The 24,034-nt window shown below is 32.1% G+C and overlaps 7 non-coding genes across 7 annotated transcripts; all 7 read right to left on the reverse strand.

Moving 5' to 3' along the window:
• Nucleotides 1-4,422: 4,422 nt before the first annotated feature.
• Nucleotides 4,423-4,496, reverse strand: TRNAI-AAU (transfer RNA isoleucine (anticodon AAU)). Its single transcript has one exon. It is a non-coding gene; the product is annotated as a tRNA-Ile (tRNA).
• A 5,614-nt stretch (nucleotides 4,497-10,110) lies between these two features.
• TRNAI-AAU (transfer RNA isoleucine (anticodon AAU)) lies at nucleotides 10,111-10,184 on the reverse strand. The gene has a single exon. It is a non-coding gene; the product is annotated as a tRNA-Ile (tRNA).
• A 4,785-nt stretch (nucleotides 10,185-14,969) lies between these two features.
• On the reverse strand, nucleotides 14,970-15,043 carry TRNAI-AAU (transfer RNA isoleucine (anticodon AAU)). Its single transcript has one exon. It is a non-coding gene; the product is annotated as a tRNA-Ile (tRNA).
• Nucleotides 15,044-17,754: 2,711 nt separating this feature from the next.
• Nucleotides 17,755-17,828, reverse strand: TRNAI-AAU (transfer RNA isoleucine (anticodon AAU)). Its single transcript has one exon. It is a non-coding gene; the product is annotated as a tRNA-Ile (tRNA).
• Nucleotides 17,829-18,872: 1,044 nt separating this feature from the next.
• Nucleotides 18,873-18,946, reverse strand: TRNAI-AAU (transfer RNA isoleucine (anticodon AAU)). The gene has a single exon. It is a non-coding gene; the product is annotated as a tRNA-Ile (tRNA).
• A 2,874-nt stretch (nucleotides 18,947-21,820) lies between these two features.
• Nucleotides 21,821-21,894, reverse strand: TRNAI-AAU (transfer RNA isoleucine (anticodon AAU)). Its single transcript has one exon. It is a non-coding gene; the product is annotated as a tRNA-Ile (tRNA).
• Nucleotides 21,895-22,938: 1,044 nt separating this feature from the next.
• TRNAI-AAU (transfer RNA isoleucine (anticodon AAU)) lies at nucleotides 22,939-23,012 on the reverse strand. The gene has a single exon. It is a non-coding gene; the product is annotated as a tRNA-Ile (tRNA).
• Nucleotides 23,013-24,034: the final 1,022 nt, after the last annotated feature.

Consider the following 24,034-nt stretch of genomic DNA (forward strand, 5'->3'; position numbering starts at 1 on the left):
TCTATTTTCAACATTAAAGGAGCATCAAGTATTGGCTTGGAGACTGATTGAAAGTATGTCCTTGGCATTTTTAACTTTATGCTCTCCAGACTAAACTAATAGGCTCAATAAATACATAGCATACTATTGAAGAAATAGCAGATGATGAAGTGCTACCGATTGTTAACCTGGGATAGTTGGAAAGCTTATATTCAGCTGTTTACATTCATACTATTTTTATATTTCATCAACAAGACAAAACAAAAATGACCTCAATAAATTGCAATAAATAAGAGATTTAGTTACTTGGTGTTAGAACTTAGAACCATTAATAGATATTCCAGGAGCTTTCAGAATAATAATTAATTCTACAACTATATCAAATGTATTCATCCAATCCTTCAAGCATCGTTTGATCCAAGGTGATAAACAGTCAAAAATGAGACACAAGAAAAATTAATCTTTTTTCAAACAATTAAACTTGGCCTGTACAGGGATCGAACCTGTGACCTTGGCGTTATTAGCACCACGCTCTAACCATTTGAGCTAACAGGCTGGTCTGCACAAATTCCTGGAAGTCCAGCATATGAAGAAGTGCTAATGATAGTTAACCCAGGAGATTTGGAAAGCTTAATTTCGGAGGTTTACCATGAAGTTATAAATATATAATATCAACATGAAGAAACTAATATGACTTTAGAAAAATTACAATACAAAAGAGATTTTCATACTTAGTGTTAGAACTTAGAGCCATTAATGTTTTTTCCATGTGTTTTAGCAATAAATAACAATTCATCACCTATATGCAATTGATTCATCTAATCATTGTGTCAGCTTCCCCTCGAAGGAAATATAGACATACAAATGATACTGAAGAAAATACATCTATTTTCAACATTAAAGGAGCATCAAGTATTGGCTTAGAGACTGATTGAAAGTATGTTCTTGGCATTGTTAACTTTATGCTCTAAAGACTAAACTAAGAGGCTCAATAAATATATAGCATACTATTGAAGAAATAGCAGATGATGAAGTGCTACCGATTGTTAACCCGGGATAGTTGGAAAGCTTATATTCAGCTGTTTACATTCATACTATCTTTATATTTCATCAACAAGACAAAACAAAAATGACCTCAATAAATTGCAATAAATAAGAGATTTAGTTACTTGGCGTTAGAACTTAGAACCAATTATAGATATTCCAGGAGCTTTCAGAATGATAATTAATTCTACAACTATATCAAATGTATTCATCCAATCCTTCAAGTAGCTTTTGATCCAAGGTGATAAACAGTCAAAAATGAGACACAAGAAAAATGTATCTTTTTACAAACAATTAAACTTGGCCTGTACAGGGATCGGACTTGTGACCTTGGCGTCATTAGCACCACGATCTAACCATCTGAGCTAACAGGCCATTTTGCACAAATTCCTGGAAGTCCAGCATATGAAGAAGTGCTAATGATAGTTAACCCGGGAGATTTGGAAAGCTTAATTTCAGAGGTGTACCATGAAGTTATAAATATAAATTATCAACATGAAGAAACTAATATGACTTTAGAAAAATTACAATACAAAAGAGATTTTCATACTTAGTGTTAGAACTTAGAACCATTAATGTTTTTTCCATGTGTTTTAGCAATAAATAACAATTCATCACCTATATGCAATTGATTCATCTAAACATTCTATCAGCTTCCCCTCAAAGGAAATATAGACATACACATTATACAGAAGAAAATACATCTATTTTCAACATTAAAGGAGCGTCAAGTATTGGCTTGGAGACTGATTGAAAGTATGTCCTTGGCATTTTTAACTTTATGCTCTACAGACTAAACTAATAGGCTCAATAAATACATAGCATACTATTGAAGAAATAGCAGATGATGAAGTGCTACCGATTGTTAACCCGGGATAGTTGGAAAGCTTATATTCAGCTGTTTACATTCATACTATCTTTATATTTCATCAACAAGACAAAACAAAAATGACCTCAATAAATTGCAATAAATAAGAGATTTAGTTACTTGGCGTTAGAACTTAGAACCATTAATAGATATTTCAGGAGCTTTCAGAATAATAATTAATTCTACAACTATATCAAATGTATTCATCCAATCCTTCAAGCAGCATTTGATCCAAGGTGATAAACAGTCAAAAATGAGACACAAGAAACATTTATCTTTTTACAAACAATTAAACTTGGCCTGTACAGGGATCGAACCTGTGACCTTGGCGTTATTAACACCACGCTCTAACCATCGGAGCTAACAGGCCATTTTGCACAAATTACTGGAAGTCCAGCATATGAAGAAGTGCTAATGACAGTTAACCCGGGAGATTTGGAAAGCTTAACTTCAGAGGTTTACCATGAAGTTATAAATATATAATATCAACATGAAGAAACTTATATGACTTTAAAAAAATTACAATACAAAAGAGATTTTCATACTTAGTGTTAGAACTTAGAACCATTAATGTTTTTTCCATGTGTTTTAGCAAGAAATAACAACCATCTGAGCTAACAGGCCATTTTGCACAAATACCTGGAAGTCGAGCATATGAAGAAGTGCTAATGATAGTTAACCCGGGAGATTTGGAACGCTTAATTTCAGAGGTGTACCATGAAGTTATAAATATAAATTATCAACATGAAGAAACTAATATGACTTTAGAAAAATTACAATACAAAAGAGATTTTCATACTTAGTGTTAGAACTTAGAACCATTAATGTTTTTTTCCATGTGTTTTAGCAATAAATAACAATTCATCACCTATATGCAATTGATTCATTTAATCATTCTATCAGCTTCCCCTCAAAGGAAATATAGACATACACATGATACAGAAGAAAATACATCTATTTTCAACATTACAGGAGCATCAAGTATTGGCTTGGAGACTGATTGAAAGTATGTGCTTGGCATTTTTAACTTTATGCTCTAAAGACTAAACTAATAGGCTCACTAAATATATAGCATACTATTGAAGAAATAGCAGATGATGAAGTGCTACTGATTGTTAACCCGGGATAGTTGGAAAGCTTATATTCAGCTGTTTACATTCATACTATCTTTATATTTCATCAACAAGACAAAACAAAAATGACCTCAATAAATTGCAATAAATAAGAGATTTAGTTACTTGGCGTTAGAACTTAGAACCAATTATAGATATTCCAGGAGCTTTCAGAATGATAATTAATTCTACAACTATATCAAATGTATTCATCCAATCCTTCAAGTAGCTTTTGATCCAAGGTGATAAACAGTCAAAAATGAGACACAAGAAAAATGTATCTTTTTACAAACAATTAAACTTGGCCTGTACAGGGATCGGACCTGTGACCTTGGCGTTATTAGCACCACGCTCTAACCATCTGAGCTAACAGGCCGTTTTGCACAAATTCCTGGAAGTCCAGCATTTGAAGAAGTGCTAATGATAGTTAACCCGGGAGATTTGGAAAGCTTAATTTCAGAGGTTTACCATGAAGTTATACTTATATAATATCAACATGAAGAAACTAATATGACTTTAAAAAATTACAATACAAAAGAGATTTTCATACTTAGTGTTAGAACTTAGAACCATTAATGTTTCTTCCATGTGTTTTAGCAATAAATAACAACCATCTGAGCTAACAGGCCATTTTGCACAAATACCTGGAAGTCGAGCATATGAAGAAGTGCTAATGATAGTTAACCCGGGAGATTTGGAAAGCTTAATTTCAGAGGTGTACCATGAAGTTATAAATATAAATTATCAACATGAAGAAACTAATATGACTTTAGAAAAATTACAATACAAAAGAGATTTTCATACTTAGTGTTAGAACTTAGAGCCATTAATGTTTTTTTCCATGTGTTTTAGCAATAAATAACAATTCATCACCTATATGCAATTGATTGATCTAATCATTCTATTAGCTTCCCCTCAAAGGAAATATAGACATACACATTATACAGAAGAAAATACATCTATTTTCAACATTAAAGGAGCATCAAGTATTGGCTTGGAGACTGATTGAAAGTATGTCCTTGGCATTTTTAACTTTATGCTCTCCAGACTAAACTAATAGGCTCAATAAATACATAGCATACTATTGAAGAAATAGCAGATGATGAAGTGCTACCGATTGTTAACCCGGGATATTTCGAAAGCTTATATTCAGCTGTTTACATTCATACTATCTTTATATTTCATCAACAAGACAAAACAAAAATGACCACAATAAATTTCAATAAATAAGAGATTTAGTTACTTGGCGTTAGAACTTAGAACCATTAATAGATATTCCAGGAGCTTTCAGAATAATAAATAATTCTACAACTATATCAAATGCATTCATCCAATCCTTCAAGCAGCGTTTGATCCAAGGTGATAAACAGTCAAAAATGAGACACAAGAAAAATTAAGCTTTTTACAAACAATTCAACTTGGCCTGTACAGGGATCGAACCTGTGACCTTGGCGTTATTAGCACCACGCTCTAACCATCTGAGCTAACAGGCCGTTTTGCACAAATTCCTGGAAGTCCAGCATTTGAAGAAGTGCTAATGATAGTTAACCCGGGAGATTTGGAAAGCTTAATTTCAGAGGTTTACCATGAAGTTATACTTATATAATATCAACATGAAGAAACTAATATGACTTTAAAAAATTACAATACAAAAGAGATTTTCATACTTAGTGTTAGAACTTAGAACCATTAATGTTTCTTCCATGTGTTTTAGCAATAAATAACAACCATCTGAGCTAACAGGCCATTTTGCACAAATACCTGGAAGTCGAGCATATGAAGAAGTGCTAATGATAGTTAACCCGGGAGATTTGGAAAGCTTAATTTCAGAGGTGTACCATGAAGTTATAAATATAAATTATCAACATGAAGAAACTAATATGACTTTAGAAAAATTACAATACAAAAGAGATTTTCATACTTAGTGTTAGAACTTAGAGCCATTAATGTTTTTTTCCATGTGTTTTAGCAATAAATAACAATTCATCACCTATATGCAATTGATTGATCTACTCATTCTATTAGCTTCCCCTCAAAAGGAAATATAGACATACACATTATACAGAAGAAAATACATCTATTTTCAACATTAAAGGAGCATCAAGTATTGGCTTGGAGACTGATTGAAAGTATGTCCTTGGCATTTTTAACTTTATGCTCTCCAGACTAAACTAATAGGCTCAATAAATACATAGCATACTATTGAAGAAATAGCAGATGATGAAGTGCTACCGATTGTTAACCCGGGATATTTGGAAAGCTTATATTCAGCTGTTTACATTCATACTATCTTTATATTTCATCAACAAGACAAAACAAAAATGACCTCAATAAATTGCAATAAATAAGAGATTTAGTTACTTGGCGTTAGAACTTAGAACCATTAATAGATATTTCAGGAGCTTTCAGAATAATAATTAATTCTACAACTATATCAAATGTATTCATCCAATCCTTCAAGCAGCGTTTGATCCAAGGTGATAAACAGTCAAAAATGAGACACAAGAAAAATTAATCTTTTTACAAACAATTAAACTTGGCTTGTACAGGGATCGAACCTGTGACCTTGGCGTTATTAGCACCACGCTCTAACCATCTGAGCTAACAGGCCATTTTGCACAAATTACTGGAAGTCCAGCATATGAAGAAGTGCTAATGATAGTTAACCCAGGAGATTTGGAAAGCTTAACTTCAGAGGTTTACCATGAAGTTATAAATATATAATATCAACATGAAGAAACTTATATGACTTTAAAAAAATTACAATACAAAAGAGATTTTCATACTTAGTGTTAGAACTTAGAACCATTAATGTTTTTTCCATGTGTTTTAGCAATAAATAACAATTCATCACCTATATGCAATTGATTCATTTAATCATTCTATCAACTTCCCCTCAAAGGAAATATAGAGATACACATGATACAGAAGAAAATACATCTATTTTCAACATTAAAGGAGCATCAAGTATTGGCTTGGAGACGGATTGAAAGTATGTCCTTGGCATTTTTAACTTTATGCTCTCCAGACTAAACTAATAGGCTCAATAAATACATAGCATACTATTGAAGAAATAGCAGATGATGAAGTGCTACCGATTGTTAACCCGGGATATTTGGAAAGCTTATATTCAGCTGTTTACATTCATACTATCTTTATATTTCATCAACAAGACAAAACAAAAATGACCTCAATAAATTGCAATAAATAAGAGATTTAGTTACTTGGCGTTAGAACTTAGAACCATTAATAGATATTTCAGGAGCTTTCAGAATAATAATTAATTCTACAACTATATCAAATGTATTCATCCAATCCTTCAAGCAGCGTTTGATCCAAGGTGATAAACAGTCAAAAATGAGACACAAGAAAAATTAATCTTTTTACAAACAATTAAACTTGGCTTGTACAGGGATCGAACCTGTGACCTTGGCGTTATTAGCACCACGCTCTAACCATCTGAGCTAACAGGCCATTTTGCACAAATTACTGGTAGTCCAGCATATGAAGAAGTGCTAATGATAGTGAACCCGGGAGATTTGGAAAGCTTAATTTCGGAGGTGTACCATGAAGTTATAAATATAAATTATCAACATGAAGAAACTAATATGACTTTAGAAAAATTACAATACAAAAGAGATTTTCATACTTAGTGTTAGAACTTAGAACCATTAATGTTTTTTCCATGTGTTTTAGCAATAAATAACAATTCATCACCTATATGCAATTGATTCATCTAATCATTCTATCAGCTTCCCCTCAAAGGAAATATAGACATACACATTATACAGAAGAAAATACATCTATTTTCAACATTAAAGGAGCATCACTTATTGGCTTGGAGACTGATTGAAAGTATGTCCTTGGCATTTTTAACTTTATGCTCTAAAGACTAAACTAATAGGCTCACTAAATATATAGCATACTATTGAAGAAATAGCAGATGATGAAGTGCTACTGATTGTTAACCCGGGATAGTTGGAAAGCTTATATTCAGCTGTTTACATTCATACTATCTTTATATTTCATCAACAAGACAAAACAAAAATGACCTTAATAAATTGCAATAAATAAGAGATTTAGTTACTTGGCATTAGAACTTAGAACCAATTATAGATATTCCAGGAGCTTATAGAATGATAATTAATTCTACAACTATATCAAATGCATTCATCCAATCCTTCAAGCAGCGTTTGATCCAAGGTGATAAACAGTCAAAAATGAGACACAAGAAAAATTAATCTTTTTACAAACAATTCAACTTGGCCTGTACAGGGATCGAACCTTTGACCTTGGCGTTATTAGCACCACGCTCTAACCATCTGAGCTAACAGGCCGTTTTGCACAAATTCCTGGAAGTCCAGCATTTGAAGAAGTGCTAATGATAGTTAACCCGGGAGATTTGGAAAGCTTAATTTCAGAGGTTTACCATGAAGTTATACTTATATAATATCAACATGAAGAAACTAATATGACTTTAAAAAATTACAATACAAAAGAGATTTTCATACTTAGTGTTAGAACTTAGAACCATTAATGTTTCTTCCATGTGTTTTAGCAATAAATAACAACCATCTGAGCTAACAGGCCATTTTGCACAAATACCTGGAAGTCGAGCATATGAAGAAGTGCTAATGATAGTTAACCCGGGAGATTTGGAAAGCTTAATTTCAGAGGTGTACCATGAAGTTATAAATATAAATTATCAACATGAAGAAACTAATATGACTTTAGAAAAATTACAATACAAAAGAGATTTTCATACTTAGTGTTAGAACTTAGAGCCATTAATGTTTTTTTCCATGTGTTTTAGCAATAAATAACAATTCATCACCTATATGCAATTGATTGATCTACTCATTCTATTAGCTTCCCCTCAAAAGGAAATATAGACATACACATTATACAGAAGAAAATACATCTATTTTCAACATTAAAGGAGCATCAAGTATTGGCTTGGAGACTGATTGAAAGTATGTCCTTGGCATTTTTAACTTTATGCTCTCCAGACTAAACTAATAGGCTCAATAAATACATAGCATACTATTGAAGAAATAGCAGATGATGAAGTGCTACCGATTGTTAACCCGGGATATTTGGAAAGCTTATATTCAGCTGTTTACATTCATACTATCTTTATATTTCATCAACAAGACAAAACAAAAATGACCTCAATAAATTGCAATAAATAAGAGATTTAGTTACTTGGCGTTAGAACTTAGAACCATTAATAGATATTTCAGGAGCTTTCAGAATAATAATTAATTCTACAACTATATCAAATGTATTCATCCAATCCTTCAAGCAGCGTTTGATCCAAGGTGATAAACAGTCAAAAATGAGACACAAGAAAAACTAATCTTTTTACAAACAATTAAACTTGGCTTGTACAGGGATCGAACCTGTGACCTTGGCGTTATTAGCACCACGCTCTAACCATCTGAGCTAACAGGCCATTTTGCACAAATTACTGGAAGTCCAGCATATGAAGAAGTGCTAATGATAGTTAACCCAGGAGATTTGGAAAGCTTAACTTCAGAGGTTTACCATGAAGTTATAAATATATAATATCAACATGAAGAAACTTATATGACTTTAAAAAAATTACAATACAAAAGAGATTTTCATACTTAGTGTTAGAACTTAGAACCATTAATGTTTTTTCCATGTGTTTTAGCAATAAATAACAATTCATCACCTATATGCAATTGATTCATTTAATCATTCTATCAGCTTCCCCTCAAAGGAAATATAGAGATACACATGATACAGAAGAAAATACATCTATTTTCAACATTAAAGGAGCATCAAGTATTGGCTTGGAGACGGATTGAAAGTATGTCCTTGGCATTTTTAACTTTATGCTCTCCAGACTAAACTAATAGGCTCAATAGATACATAGCATACTATTGAAGAAATAGCAGATGATGAAGTGCTACCGATTGTTAACCCGGGATATTTGGAAAGCTTATATTCAGCTGTTTACATTCATACTATCTTTATATTTCATCAACAAGACAAAACAAAAATGACCTCAATAAATTGCAATAAATAAGAGATTTAGTTACTTGGCGTTAGAACTTAGAACCATTAATAGATATTTCAGGAGCTTTCAGAATAATAATTAATTCTACAACTATATCAAATGTATTCATCCAATCCTTCAAGCAGCGTTTGATCCAAGGTGATAAACAGTCAAAAATGAGACACAAGAAAAATTAATCTTTTTACAAACAATTAAACTTGGCTTGTACAGGGATCGAACCTGTGACCTTGGCGTTATTAGCACCACGCTCTAACCATCTGAGCTAACAGGCCATTTTGCACAAATTACTGGAAGTCCAGCATATGAAGAAGTGCTAATGATAGTTAACCCAGGAGATTTGGAAAGCTTAACTTCAGAGGTTTACCATGAAGTTATAAATATATAATATCAACATGAAGAAACTTATATGACTTTAAAAAAATTACAATACAAAAGAGATTTTCATACTTAGTGTTAGAACTTAGAACCATTAATGTTTTTTCCATGTGTTTTAGCAATAAATAACAATTCATCACCTATATGCAATTGATTCATTTAATCATTCTATCAGCTTCCCCTCAAAGGAAATATAGAGATACACATGATACAGAAGAAAATACATCTATTTTCAACATTAAAGGAGCATCAAGTATTGGCTTGGAGACGGATTGAAAGTATGTCCTTGGCATTTTTAACTTTATGCTCTAAAGACTAAACTAATAGGCTCACTAAATATATAGCATACTATTGAAGAAATAGCAGATGATGAAGTGCTACTGATTGTTAACCCGGGATAGTTGGAAAGCTTATATTCAGCTGTTTACATTCATACTATTTTTATATTTCATCAACAAGACAAAACAAAAATGACCTCAATAAATTGCAATAAATAAGAGATTTAGTTACTTGGTGTTAGAACTTAGAACCATTAATAGATATTCCAAGAGCTTTCAGAATAATAATTAATTCTACAACTATATCAAATGTATTCATCCAATCCTTCAAGCATCGTTTGATCCAAGGTGATAAACAGTCAAAAATGAGACACAAGAAAAATTAATCTTTTTTCAAACAATTAAACTTGGCCTGTACAGGGATCGAACCTGTGACCTTGGCGTTATTAGCACCACGCTCTAACCATCTGAGCTAACAGGCCATTTTGCACAAATTCCTGGAAGTCCAGCATATGAAGAAGTGCTAATGATAGTGAACCCGGGAGATTTGGAAAGCTTAATTTCGGAGGTGTACCATGAAGTTATAAATATAAATTATCAACATGAAGAAACTAATATGACTTTAGAAAAATTACAATATAAAAGAGATTTTCATACTTAGTGTTAGAACTTAGAACCATTATTGTTTTTTCCATGTGTTTTAGCAATAAATAACAATTCATCACCTATATGCAATTGATTCATCTAATCATTCTATCAGCTTCCCCTCAAAGGAAATATAGACATACACATTATACAGAAGAAAATACATCTATTTTCAACATTAAAGGAGCATCACTTATTGGCTTGGAGACTGATTGAAAGTATGTCCTTGGCATTTTTAACTTTATGCTCTAAAGACTAAACTAATAGGCTCACTAAATATATAGCATACTATTGAAGAAATAGCAGATGATGAAGTGCTACTGATTGTTAACCCGGGATAGTTGGAAAGCTTATATTCAGCTGTTTACATTCATACTATCTTTATATTTCATCAACAAGACAAAACAAAAATGACCTCAATAAATTGCAATAAATAAGAGATTTAGTTACTTGGCGTTAGAACTTAGAACCAATTATAGATATTCCAGGAGCTTATAGAATGATAATTACTTCTACAACTATATCAAATGTATTCATCCAATCCTTCAAGTAGCTTTTGATCCAAGGTGATAAACAGTCAAAAATGAGACACAAGAAAAATGTATCTTTTTACAAACAATTAAACTTGGCCTGTACAGGGATCGGACCTGTGACCTTGGCGTCATTAGCACCACGCTCTAACCATCTGAGCTAACAGGCCATTTTGCACAAATTCCTGGAAGTCCAGCATATGAAGAAGTGCTAATGATAGTTAACCCGGGAGATTTGGAAAGCTTAATTTCAGAGGTGTACCATGAAGTTATAAATATAAATTATCAACATGAAGAAACTAATATGACTTTAGAAAAATTACAATACAAAAGAGATTTTCATACTTAGTGTTAGAACTTAGAACCATTAATGTTTTTTCCATGTGTTTTAGCAATAAATAACAATTCATCACCTATATGCAATTGATTCATCTAAACATTCTATCAGCTTCCCCTCAAAGGAAATATAGACATACACATTATACAGAAGAAAATACATCTATTTTCAACATTAAAGGAGCATCAAGTATTGGCTTGGAGACTGATTGAAAGTATGTCCTTGGCATTTTTAACTTTATGCTCTACAGACTAAACTAATAGGCTCAATAAATACATAGCATACTATTGAAGAAATAGCAGATGATGAAGTGCTACCGATTGTTAACCCGGGATAGTTGGAAAGCTTATATTCAGCTGTTTACATTCATACTATCTTTATATTTCATCAACAAGACAAAACAAAAATGACCTCAATAAATTGCAATAAATAGGAGATTTAGTTACTTGGCGTTAGAACTTAGAACCATTAATAGATATTTCAGGAGCTTTCAGAATAATAATTAATTCTACAACTATATCAAATGTATTCATGCAATCCTTCAAGCAGCATTTGATCCAAGGTGATAAACAGTCAAAAATGAGACACAAGAAACATTTATCTTTTTACAAACAATTAAACTTGGCCTGTACAGGGATCGAACCTGTGACCTTGGCGTTATTAACACCACGCTCTAACCATCTGAGCTAACAGGCCATTTTGCACAAATTACTGGAAGTCCAGCATATGAAGAAGTGCTAATGACAGTTAACCCGGGAGATTTGGAAAGCTTAACTTCAGAGGTTTACCATGAAGTTATAAATATATAATATCAACATGAAGAAACTTATATGACTTTAAAAAAATTACAATACAAAAGAGATTTTCATACTTAGTGTTAGAACTTAGAACCATTAATGCTTTTTCCATGTGTTTTAACAATAAATAACAATTCATCACCTATATGCAATTGATTCATTTAATCATTCTATCAGCTTCCCCTCAAAGGAAATATAGAGATACACATGATACAGAAGAAAATACATCTATTTTCAACATTAAAGGAGCATCAAGTATTGGCTTGGAGACGGATTGAAAGTATGTCCTTGGCATTTTTAACTTTATGCTCTGAAGACTAAACTAATAGGCTCACTAAATATATAGCATACTATTGAAGAAATAGCAGATGATGAAGTGCTACTGATTGTTAACCCGGGATAGTTGGAAAGCTTATATTCAGCTGCTTACATTCATACTATTTTTATATTTCATCAACAAGACAAAACAAAAATGACCTCAATAAATTGCAATAAATAAGAGATTTAGTTACTTGGTGTTAGAACTTAGAACCATTAATAGATAGTCCAGGAGCTTTCAGAATAATAATTAATTCTACAACTATATCAAATGTATTCATCCAATCCTTCAAGCATCGTTTGATCCAAGGTGATAAACAGTCAAAAATGAGACACAAGAAAAATTAATCTTTTTTCAAACAATTAAACTTGGCCTGTACAGGGATCGAACCTGTGACCTTGGCGTTATTAGCACCACCCTCTAACCATCTGAGCTAACAGGCCATTTTGCACAAATTACTGGAAGTCCAGCATATGAAGAAGTGCTAATGATAGTTAACCCGGGAGATTTGGAAAGCTTAATTTCGGAGGTTTACCATGAAGTTATAAATATATAATATCAACAAGAAGAAACTAATATGACTTTAGAAAAATTACAATACAAAAGATATTTTCATACTTAGTGTTAGAACTTAGAGCCATTAATGTTTTTTCCATGTGTTTTAGCAATAAATAACAATTCATCACCTATATGCAATTGATTCATCTAATCATTGTGTCAGCTTCCCCTCGAAGGAAATATAGACATACAAATGATACTGAAGAAAATACATCTATTTTCAACATTAAAGGAGCATCAAGTATTGGCTTAGAGACTGATTGAAAGTATGTTCTTGGCATTGTTAACTTTATGCTCTAAAGACTAAACTAATAGGCTCAATAAATATATAGCATACTATTGAAGAAATAGCAGATGATGAAGTGCTACCGATTGTTAACCAGGGATAGTTGGAAAGCTTATATTCAGCTGTTTACATTCATACTATCTTTATATTTCATCAACAAGACAAAACAAAAATGACCTCAATAAATTTCAATAAATAAGAGATTTAGTTACTTGGCGTTAGAACTTAGAACCATTAATAGATATTCCAGGAGCTTTCAGTATAATAATTAATTCTACAACTATATCAAATGCATTCATCCAATCCTTCAAGCAGCGTTTGATCCAAGGTGATAAACAGTCAAAAATGAGACACAAGAAAAATTAATCTTTTTACAAACAATTAAACTTAGCCTGTACAGGGATCGAACCTGTGACCTTGGCGTTATTAGCACCACGCTCTAACCATCTGACCTAACAGACAGAAAATACATCTATTTTCAACATTAAAGGAGCATCAAGTATTGGCTTGGAGACGGATTGAAAGTATGTCCTTGGCATTTTTAACTTTATGCTCTGAAGACTAAACTAATAGGCTCACTAAATATATAGCATACTATTGAAGAAATAGCAGATGATGAAGTGCTACTGATTGTTAACCCGGGATAGTTGGAAAGCTTATATTCAGCTGTTTACATTCATACTATTTTTATATTTCATCAACAAGACAAAACAAAAATGACCTCAATAAATTTCAATAAATAAGAGATTTAGTTACTTGGTGTTAGAACTTAGAACCATTAATAGATAGTCCAGGAGCTTTCAGAATAATAATTAATTCTACAACTATATCAAATGTATTCATCCAATCCTTCAAGCATCGTTTGATCCAAGGTGATAAACAGTCAAAAATGAGACACAAGAAAAATTAATCTTTTTTCAAACAATTAAACTTGGCCTGTACAGGGATCGAACCTGTGACCTTGGCGTTATTAGCACCACCCTCTAACCATCTGAGCTAACAGGCCATTTTGCACAAATTACTGGAAGTCCAGCATATGAAGAAGTGCTAATGATAGTTAACCCGGGAGATTTGGAAAGCTTAATTTCGGAGGTTTACCCTGAAGTTATAAATATATAATATCAACAAGAAGAAACTAATATGACTTTAGAAAAATTACAATACAAAAGAGATTTTCATACTTAGTGTTAGAACTTAGAGCCATTAATGTTTTTTCCATGTGTTTTAGCAATAAATAACAATTCATCACCTATATGCAATTGATTCATCTAATCATTGTGTCAGCTTCCCCTCGAAGGAAATATAGACATACAAATGATACTGAAGAAAATACATCTATTTTCAACATTAAAGGAGCATCAAGTATTGGCTTAGAGACTGATTGAAAGTATGTTCTTGGCATTGTTAACTTTATGCTCTAAAGACTAAACTAATAGGCTCAATAAATATATAGCATACTATTGAAGAAATAGCAGATGATGAAGTGCTACCGATTGTTAACCAGGGATAGTTGGAAAGCTTATATTCAGCTGTTTACATTCATACTATCTTTATATTTCATCAACAAGACAAAACAAAAATGACCTCAATAAATTTCAATAAATAAGAGATTTAGTTACTTGGCGTTAGAACTTAGAACCATTAATAGATATTCCAGGAGCTTTCAGAATAATAATTAATTCTACAACTATATCAAATGCATTCATCCAATCCTTCAAGCAGCGTTTGATCCAAGGTGATAAACAGTCAAAAATGAGACACAAGAAAAATTAATCTTTTTACAAACAATTAAACTTGGCCTGTACAGGGATCGAACCTGTGACCTTGGCGTTATTAGCACCACGCTCTAACCATCTGAGCTAACAGGCCGTTTTGCACAAATTCCTGGAAGTCCAGCATATGAAGAAGTGCTAATGATAGTTAACCGGGAGATTTGGAAAGCTTAATTTCAGAGGTTTACCATGAAGTTATACTTATATAATATCAACATGAAGAAACTAATATGACTTAAAAAAATTACAATACAAAAGAGATTTTCATACTTAGTGTTAGAACTTAGAACCATTAATGTTTCTTCCATGTGTTTTAGCAATAAATAACAACCATCTGAGCTAACAGGCCATTTTGCACAAATACCTGGAAGTCGAGCATATGAAGAAGTGCTAATGATAGTTAACCCGGGAGATTTGGAACGCTTAATTTCAGAGGTGTACCATGAAGTTATAAATATAAATTATCAACATGAAGAAACTAATATGACTTTAGAAAAATTACAATACAAAAGAGATTTTCATACTTAGTGTTAGAACTTAGAACCATTAATGTTTTTTCCATGTGTTTTAGCAATAAATAACAATTCATCACCTATATGCAATTGATTCATTTAATCATTCTATCAGCTTCCCCTCAAAGGAAATATAGAGATACACATGATACAGAAGAAAATACATCTATTTTCAACATTACAGGAGCATCAAGTATTGGCTTGGAGACTGATTGAAAGTATGTCCTTGGCATTTTTAACTTTATGCTCTAAAGACTAAACTAATAGGCTCACTAAATATATAGCATACTATTGAAGAAATAGCAGATGATGAAGTGCTACTGATTGTTAACCCGGGATAGTTGGAAAGCTTATATTCAGCTGTTTACATTCATACTATCTTTATATTTCATCAACAATACAAAACAAAAATGACCTCAATAAATTGCAATAAATAAGAGATTTAGTTACTTGGCGTTAGAACTTAGAACCAATTATAGATATTCCAGGAGCTTTCAGAATGATAATTAATTCTACAACTATATCAAATGTATTCATCCAATCCTTCAAGTAGCTTTTGATCCAAGGTGATAAACAGTCAAAAATGAGACACAAGAAAAATGTATCTTTTTACAAACAATTAAACTTGGCCTGTACAGGGATTGAACCTGTGACCTTGGTGTTATTAGCACCACGCTCTAACCATCTGAGCTAACAGGCCGTTTTGCACAAAATCCTGGAAGTCCAGCATATGAATATGAAAGTTATAAATATATAATATCAACATGAAGAAACTTATATGACTTTAAAAAAATTACAATACAAAAGAGATTTTCATACTTAGTGTTAGAACTTAGAACCATTAATGTTTTTTCCATGTGTTTTAGCAATAAATAACAATTCATCACCTATATGCAATTGATTCATTTAATCATTCTATCAGCTTCCCCTCAAAGGAAATATAGAGATACACATGATACAGAAGAAAATACATCTATTTTCAACATTAAAGGAGCATCAAGTATTGGCTTGGAGACGGATTGAAAGTATGTCCTTGGCATTTTTAACTTTATGCTCTGAAGACTAAACTAATAGGCTCACTAAATATATAGCATACTATTGAAGAAATAGCAGATGATGAAGTGCTACTGATTGTTAACCCGGGATAGTTGGAAAGCTTATATTCAGCTGTTTACATTCATACTATTTTTATATTTCATCAACAAGACAAAACAAAAATGACCTCAATAAATTGCAATAAATAAGAGATTTAGTTACTTGGTGTTAGAACTTAGAACCATTAATAGATATTCCAGGAGCTTTCAAAATAATAATTAATTCTACAACTATATCAAATGTATTCATCCGATCCTTCAAGCATCGTTTGATCCAAGGTGATAAACAGTCAAAAATGAGACACAAGAAAAATTAATCTTTTTTCTAACAATTAAACTTGGCCTGTACAGGGATCGAACCTTTGACCTTGGCATTATTAGCACCACGCTCTAACCATCTGAGCTAACAGGCCGGTCTGCACAAATTCCTGGAAGTCCAGCATATGAAGAAGTGCTAATGATAGTTAACCCGGGAGATTTGGAAAGCTTAATTTCGGAGGTTTACCATGAAGTTATAAATATATAATATCAACATGAAGAAACTAATATGACTTTAGAAAAATTACAATACAAAAGAGATTTTCATACTTAGTGTTAGAACTTAGAGCCATTAATGTTTTTTCCATGTGTTTTAGCAATAAATAACAATTCATCACCTATATGCAATTGATTCATCTAATCATTGTGTCAGCTTCCCCTCGAAGGAAATATAGACATACAAATGATACTGAAGAAAATACATCTATTTTCAACATTAAAGGAGCATCAAGTATTGGCTTAGAGACTGATTGAAAGTATGTTCTTGGCATTGTTAACTTTATGCTCTAAAGACTAAACTAATAGGCTCAATAAATATATAGCATACTATTGAAGAAATAGCAGATGATGAAGTGCTACCGATTGTTAACCCGGGATAGTTGGAAAGCTTATATTCAGCTGTTTACATTCATACTATCTTTATATTTCATCAACAAGACAAAACAAAAATGACCTCAATAAATTTCAATAAATAAGAGATTTAGTTACTTGGCGTTAGAACTTAGAACCATTAATAGATATTCCAGGAGCTTTCAGAATAATAAATAATTCTACAACTATATCAAATGCATTCATCCAATCCTTCAAGCAGCGTTTGATCCAAGGTGATAAACAGTCAAAAATGAGACACAAGAAAAATTAATCTTTTTACAAACAATTAAACTTGGCCTGTACAGGGATCGAACCTGTGACCTTGGCGTTATTAGCACCACGCTCTAACCATCTGAGCTAACAGGCCGTTTTGCACAAATTCCTGGAAGTCCAGCATTTGAAGAAGTGCTAATGATAGTTAACCCGGGAGATTTGGAAAGCTTAATTTCAGAGGTTTACCATGAAGTTATACTTATATAATATCAACATGAAGAAACTAATATGACTTTAAAAAATTACAATACAAAAGAGATTTTCATACTTAGTGTTAGAACTTAGAACCATTAATGTTTCTTCCATGTGTTTTAGCAATAAATAACAACCATCTGAGCTAACAGGCCATTTTGCACAAATACCTGGAAGTCGAGCATATGAAGAAGTGCTAATGATAGTTAACCCGGGAGATTTGGAAAGCTTAATTTCAGAGGTGTACCATGAAGTTATAAATATAAATTATCAACATGAAGAAACTAATATGACTTTAGAAAAATTACAATACAAAAGAGATTTTCATACTTAGTGTTAGAACTTAGAGCCATTAATGTTTTTTTCCATGTGTTTTAGCAATAAATAACAATTCATCACCTATATGCAATTGATTGATCTAATCATTCTATTAGCTTCCCCTCAAAAGGAAATATAGACATACACATTATACAGAAGAAAATACATCTATTTTCAACATTAAAGGAGCATCAAGTATTGGCTTGGAGACTGATTGAAAGTATGTCCTTGGCATTTGTAACTTTATGCTCTCCAGACTAAACTAATAGGCTCAATAAATACATAGCATACTATTGAAGAAATAGCAGATGATGAAGTGCTACCGATTGTTAACCCGGGATATTTGGAAAGCTTATATTCAGCTGTTTACATTCATACTATCTTTATATTTCATCAACAAGACAAAACAAAAATGACCTCAATAAATTGCAATAAATAAGAGATTTAGTTACTTGGCGTTAGAACTTAGAACCATTAATAGATATTTCAGGAGCTTTCAGAATAATAATTAATTCTACAACTATATCAAATGTATTCATCCAATCCTTCAAGCAGCGTTTGATCCAAGGTGATAAACAGTCAAAAATGAGACACAAGAAAAATGTATCTTTTTACAAACAATTAAACTTGGCCTGTACAGGGATCGAACCTGTGACCTTGGCGTTATTAGCACCACGCTCTAACCATCTGAGCTAACAGGCCATTTTGCACAAATTACTGGAAGTCCAGCATATGAAGAAGTGCTAATGATAGTTAACCCGGGAGATTTGGAAAGCTTAACTTCAGAGGTTTACCATGAAGTTATAAATATATAATATCAACATGAAGAAACTTATATGACTTTAAAAAAATTACAATACAAAAGAGATTTTCATACTTAGTGTTAGAACTTAGAACCATTAATGTTTTTTCCATGTGTTTTAGCAATAAATAACAATTCATCACCTATATGCAATTGATTCATTTAATCATTCTATCAGCTTCCCCTCAAAGGAAATATAGAGATACACATGATACAGAAGAAAATACATCTATTTTCAACATTAAAGGAGCATCAAGTATTGGCTTGGAGACGGATTGAAAGTATGTCCTTGGCATTTTTAACTTTATGCTCTAAAGACTAAACTAATAGGCTCACTAAATATATAGCATACTATTGAAGAAATAGCAGATGATGAAGTGCTACTGATTGTTAACCCGGGATAGTTGGAAAGCTTATATTCAGCTGTTTACATTCATACTATCTTTATATTTCATCAACAAGACAAAACAAAAATGACCTCAATAAATTTCAATAAATAAGAGATTTAGTTACTTGGCGTTAGAACTTAGAACCATTAATAGATATTCCAGGAGCTTTCAGAATAATAATTAATTCTACAACTATATCAAATGCATTCATCCAATCCTTCAAGCAGCGTTTGATCCAAGGTGATAAACAGTCAAAAATGAGACACAAGAAAAATTAATCTTTTTACAAACAATTAAACTTGGCCTGTACAGGGATCGAACCTGTGACATTGGCGTTATTAGCACCACGCTCTAACCATCTGAGCTAACAGGCCATTTTGCACAAATTCCTGGAAGTCCAGCATATGAAGAAGTGCTAATGATAGTTAACCAGGGAGATTTGGAAAGCTTAATTTCAGAGGTTTACCATGAAGTTATACTTATATAATATCAACATGAAGAAACTAATATGACTTTAAAAAATTACAATACAAAAGAGATTTTCATACTTAGTGTTAGAACTTAGAACCATTAATGTTTCTTCCATGTGTTTTAGCAATAAATAACAACCATCTGAGCTAACAGGCCATTTTGCACAAATACCTGGAAGTCGAGCATATGAAGAAGTGCTAATGATAGTTAACCCGGGAGATTTGGAACGCTTAATTTCAGAGGTGTACCATGAAGTTATAAATATAAATTATCAACATGAAGAAACTAATATGACTTTAGAAAAATTACAATACAAAAGAGATTTTCATACTTAGTGTTAGAACTTAGAACCATTAATGTTTTTTCCATGTGTTTTAGCAATAAATAACAATTCATCACCTATATGCAATTGATTCATTTAATCATTCTATCAGCTTCCCCTCAAAGGAAATATAGAGATACACATGATACAGAAGAAAATACATCTATTTTCAACATTACAGGAGCATCAAGTATTGGCTTGGAGACTGATTGAAAGTATGTCCTTGGCATTTTTAACTTTATGCTCTAAAGACTAAACTAATAGGCTCACTAAATATATAGCATACTATTGAAGAAATAGCAGATGATGAAGTGCTACTGATTGTTAACCCGGCATTTTTAACTTTATGCTCTAAAGACTAAACTAATAGGCTCACTAAATATATAGCATACTATTGAAGAAATAGCAGATGATGAAGTGCTACTGATTGTTAACCCGGGATAGTTGGAAAGCTTATATTCAGCTGTTTACATTCATACTATCTTTATATTTCATCAACAAGACAAAACAAAAATGACCTCAATAAATTGCAATAAATAGGAGATTTAGTTACTTGGCGTTAGAACTTAGAACCAATTATAGATATTCCAGGAGCTTTCAGAATGATAATTAATTCTACAACTATATCAAATGTATTCATCCAATCCTTCAAGTAGCTTTTGATCCAAGGTGATAAACAGTCAAAAATGAGACACAAGAAAAATTAATCTTTTTTCAAACAATTAAACTTGGCCTGCACAGGGATCGAACCTTTGACCTTGGCATTATTAGCACCACGCTCTAACCATCTGAGCTAACAGGCCGGTCTGCACAAATTCCTGGAAGTCCAGCATATGAAGAAGGGCTAATGATAGTTAACCCGGGAGATTTGGAAAGCTTAATTTCGGAGGTTTACCATGAAGTTATAAATATATAATATCAACATGAAGAAACTAATATGACTTTAGAAAAATTACAATACAAAAGAGATTTTCATACTTAGTGTTAGAACTTAGAGCCATTAATGTTTTTTCCATGTGTTTTAGCAATAAATAACAATTCATCACCTATATGCAATTGATTCATCTAATCATTGTGTCAGCTTCCCCTCGAAGGAAATATAGACATACAAATGATACTGAAGAAAATACATCTATTTTCAACATTAAAGGAGCATCAAGTATTGGCTTAGAGACTGATTGAAAGTATGTTCTTGGCATTGTTAACTTTATGCTCTAAAGACTAAACTAATAGGCTCAATAAATATATAGCATACTATTGAAGAAATAGCAGATGATGAAGTGCTACCGATTGTTAACCCGGGATAGTTGGAAAGCTTATATTCAGCTGTTTACATTCATACTATCTTTATATTTCATCAACAAGACAAAACAAAAATGACCTCAATAAATTTCAATAAATAAGAGATTTAGTTACTTGGCGTTAGAACTTAGAACCATTAATAGATATTCCAGGAGCTTTCAGAATAATTAATAATTCTACAACTATATCAAATGCATTCATCCAATCCTTCAAGCAGCGTTTGATCCAAGGTGATAAACAGTCAAAAATGAGACACAAGAAAAATTAATCTTTTTACAAACAATTAAACTTGGCCTGTACAGGGATCGAACCTGTGACCTTGGCGTTATTAGCACCACGCTCTAACCATCTGAGCTAACAGGCCGTTTTGCACAAATTCCTGGAAGTCCAGCATTTGAAGAAGTGCTAATGATAGTTAACCCGGGAGATTTGGAAAGCTTAATTTCAGAGGTTTACCATGAAGTTATACTTATATAATATCAACATGAAGAAACTAATATGACTTTAAAAAATTACAATACAAAAGAGATTTTCATACTTAGTGTTAGAACTTAGAACCATTAATGTTTCTTCCATGTGTTTTAGCAATAAATAACAACCATCTGAGCTAACAGGCCATTTTGCACAAATACCTGGAAGTCGAGCATATGAAGAAGTGCTAATGATAGTTAACCCGGGAGATTTGGAAAGCTTAATTTCAGAGGTGTACCATGAAGTTATAAATATAAATTATCAACATGAAGAAACTAATATGACTTTAGAAAAATTACAATACAAAAGAGATTTTCATACTTAGTGTTAGAACTTAGAGCCATTAATGTTTTTTTCCATGTGTTTTAGCAATAAATAACAATTCATCACCTATATGCAATTGATTGATCTAATCATTCTATTAGCTTCCCCTCAAAAGGAAATATAGACATACACATTATACAGAAGAAAATACATCTATTTTCAACATTAAAGGAGCATCAAGTATTGGCTTGGAGACTGATTGAAAGTATGTCCTTGGCATTTTTAACTTTATGCTCTCCAGACTAAACTAATAGGCTCAATAAATACATAGCATACTATTGAAGAAATAGCAGATGATGAAGTGCTACCGATTGTTAACCCGGGATATTTGGAAAGCTTATATTCAGCTGTTTACATTCATACTATCTTTATATTTCATCAACAAGACAAAACAAAAATGACCTCAATAAATTGCAATAAATAAGAGATTTAGTTACTTGGCGTTAGAACTTAGAACCATTAATAGATATTTCAGGAGCTTTCAGAATAATAATTAATTCTACAACTATATCAAATGTATTCATCCAATCCTTCAAGCAGCGTTTGATCCAAGGTGATAAACAGTCAAAAATGAGACACAAGAAAAATGTATCTTTTTACAAACAATTAAACTTGGCCTGTACAGGGATCGAACCTGTGACCTTGGCGTTATTAGCACCACGCTCTAACCATCTGAGCTAACAGGCCATTTTGCACAAATTACTGGAAGTCCAGCATATGAAGAAGTGCTAATGATAGTTAACCCGGGAGATTTGGAAAGCTTAACTTCAGAGGTTTAACATGAAGTTATAAATATATAATATCAACATGAAGAAACTTATATGACTTTAAAAAAATTACAATACAAAAGAGATTTTCATACTTAGTGTTAGAACTTAGAACCATTAATGTTTTTTCCATGTGTTTTAGCAATAAATAACAATTCATCACCTATATGCAATTGATTCATTTAATCATTCTATCAGCTTCCCCTCAAAGGAAATATAGAGATACACATGATACAGAAGAAAATACATCTATTTTCAACATTAAAGGAGCATCAAGTATTGGCTTGGAGACGGATTGAAAGTATGTCCTTGGCATTTTTAACTTTATGCTCTAAAGACTAAACTAATAGGCTCACTAAATATATAGCATACTATTGAAGAAATAGCAGATGATGAAGTGCTACTGATTGTTAACCCGGGATAGTTGGAAAGCTTATATTCAGCTGTTTACATTCATACTATCTTTATATTTCATCAACAAGACAAAACAAAAATGACCTCAATAAATTTCAATAAATAAGAGATTTAGTTACTTGGCGTTAGAACTTAGAACCATTAATAGATATTCCAGGAGCTTTCAGAATAATAATTAATTCTACAACTATATCAAATGCATTCATCCAATCCTTCAAGCAGCGTTTGATCCAAGGTGATAAACAGTCAAAAATGAGACACAAGAAAAATTAATCTTTTTACAAACAATTAAACTTGGCCTGTACAGGGATCGAACCTGTGACATTGGCGTTATTAGCACCACGCTCTAACCATCTGAGCTAACAGGCCATTTTGCACAATATCCTGGAAGTCCAGCATATGAAGAAGTGCTAATGATAGTTAACCCGGGAGATTTGGAAAGCTTAATTTCAGAGGTTTACCATGAAGTTATACTTATATAATATCAACATGAAGAAACTAATATGACTTTAAAAAATTACAATACAA

Source organism: Lissotriton vulgaris, chromosome 4_1, assembly GCF_964263255.1.
Source record: "Lissotriton vulgaris chromosome 4_1, aLisVul1.2, whole genome shotgun sequence".
In the NCBI taxonomy this organism is placed as follows: domain Eukaryota; kingdom Metazoa; phylum Chordata; class Amphibia; order Caudata; family Salamandridae; genus Lissotriton; species Lissotriton vulgaris.